Source organism: Octopus bimaculoides, chromosome 13 (genome assembly GCF_001194135.2).
Source record: "Octopus bimaculoides isolate UCB-OBI-ISO-001 chromosome 13, ASM119413v2, whole genome shotgun sequence".
Classification (NCBI taxonomy): domain Eukaryota; kingdom Metazoa; phylum Mollusca; class Cephalopoda; order Octopoda; family Octopodidae; genus Octopus; species Octopus bimaculoides.
In genome coordinates, this window is record NC_068993.1 from 54,711,139 (window position 1) to 54,713,446 (window position 2,308).

Below are 2,308 nucleotides of genomic sequence, written 5' to 3' on the forward strand. Positions count from 1 at the left end.
ACATACATACATACATACATACATACATACATACATACATACATACATATAAATACCTATATATATATACCTATACATACACACACATATATATTATATTACATTACATTATATTATATTATATTATATTATATTATATTATATGTGTGTGTGTATGTACACAAAGACGCACATACAGATATACATGTGTTCCGGTTATGAGGCAAAACTACCAAAAGTGCTCAATAAAATATATTTCAAATAAATTGGAGGGATTTCAAAGCCTTGCTGTAATATCCAAGTCGCGGAGATGAAACGGATTTGAAAAACCAATACTGTTGCATACAAAACTGATTGCGTTGTAAATAGCATTGCGGGTGTGAATATGTGTGTATGAAACGGAGGAAAAAAGAAAGGGAGAGAAAACGAGAGTGAGAGAGATGGGACGGAAATTGAGAGCATTTTACGGGATGCAACTCGCTAGATGTGCAATTGCAATATTAAACCTTATATGCAAGAGATGCAATATTTCTTTATTACTTATATGCATGTTGTTGTTAAGTCCTGGTTCACTTCTGATTGAAGAGATTTATGACTGATAGACGTTGCAATTATACACATCGCATAGTGTAGCTAGGATTACATCATTGCAGTATGCAGTGCTGTTGCTTAGTCGAAGGTCAATCACTATTGGGCAGACTCTCGATGTGAGGTGTTCCAGTCATGACCATCTCATAGAGTACCGAGGACTACATCATTTGTGGTGGATAGTATTGTTGTTTAACCTCAGGCCGGAGGCGCAATGGCCCAGTGGTTAGGGCGGTGGACTCGCGGTCATAGGATCGCTGTTTCGATTCCCAGACCGGGCGTTGTGAGTGTTTATTGAGCGAAAACACCTAAAAGCTCCACGAGGCTCCGGCAGGGGATGGTGGTGAACCCTGCTGTATTCTTTCACCACAACTTTCTCTCACTCTTACTTCCTGTTTCTGTTGTGCCTGTAATTCAAAGGGGCCAGCTTTGTCACACTGTGTCACGCTGAATATCCCCGAGAACTACGTTAAGGGTACACGTGTCTGTGGAGTGCTCAGCCACTTGCACGTTAATTTCACGAGCAGGCTGTTCCGTTGATCGGATCAACTGGAACCCTCGTCGTCGTAAGCGACGGAGTGCCAACAACAACAACAATTAACCTCGGGCCAGTCCTGCTTCAACAGACCAATGATCATAGGCGTTCCAGCCATGACCAATCTATAGTATATTTCGGACATGCACACACCTATCTTGCCTTGTAGATGAATCTTGTCCAAAGCTGCGCTGTTGTTTAGCCCCAGGTCAGACCTGACCCAGTCGACTCATGATCAGAACGTCTTCCAGTCGCTACCATTCTGCCTTTTATTCAAATATTCAAATATATATATATATATGTATGTATGTATGTATGTATATAAATACACAAACACACGCACACTCACACACACAGCGTGGGTGAAAAGTAACCAGGCATTAGAAATTGCTTATAGAATTTTTAGTATCACTGAAGTCATGACGAAAGCATTTTTTAAACAGACAACACTAATGGGGATTTCTTATTTTCTTATTGTCTTATTTCTTATTTCTTATTTTCCAGATGGCCTGTCGCTTGACTGTCCAGGAGCGAGCTAAGATAGCAGCACGCTTTGAAGTGTGGAATTCCACTGTTTCGGTTCAGAGACGGTGGCATGCATGGAAAGGTAAGCATGCAACACTACGTCCGTAGAGAATAAAAAGTTCTCATGCAAAGCTGATGATCATGGGGTCTGTGAACGATGCATGAAGAAATGGCCGTCCAACCACATCCCAATCAGCGGAGAATGTGGCAACAGTGCAAGAAATATTTAATCGCAGCCCGCAAAAATCAACACGTCAAGTAGCTCGTGAAAGTGGCCTAACAAGATACACAAGACGTATTGTGTTGCTTAGAGAATTGAATTTTCGTCCGTGAAAACCCCATTGCGTGCAAAAGTTAAAACCTGATGGGAGGACGCGGACCTCATGAATAGTCTCTAAGAAGTCCAGATCTCACTCGATGTGATTTTTTACCAGTGAGGTTACACAAGAGAGGTGTACAAGATAAAACCTCGCATACTATAGGACTGGGAGCATGAACTCAGGAGGTACTCGATGATATCCCAGACGACGTCTTTCAGAAGGTTTTTCATTCTATCCCTGGCCGTTTGAGGAAACTGGTTGAAGATTTACTTTCATTTTCCCATGTAATAAAGAACATGTATAATTTGTTTCAATAAATTCGTTAAAGGAATATGGATTTTATTATCAATTTTTAATACTT

The 2,308-nt window shown here is 40.7% G+C and overlaps 1 long non-coding RNA gene across 1 annotated transcript in view; it reads left to right on the top strand.

Annotated features, from left to right (window-relative positions):
• The window catches only part of LOC128249300 (uncharacterized), a 150,286-nt gene extending 148,008 nt beyond the window's left edge, over window positions 1-2,278 (top strand). The window contains exon 3 of the long non-coding RNA XR_008265399.1: window positions 1,607-2,278. This is a non-coding gene — a long non-coding RNA (uncharacterized LOC128249300). The remainder of the gene's footprint in view (window positions 1-1,606) is intronic.
• Window positions 2,279-2,308: the final 30 nt, after the last annotated feature.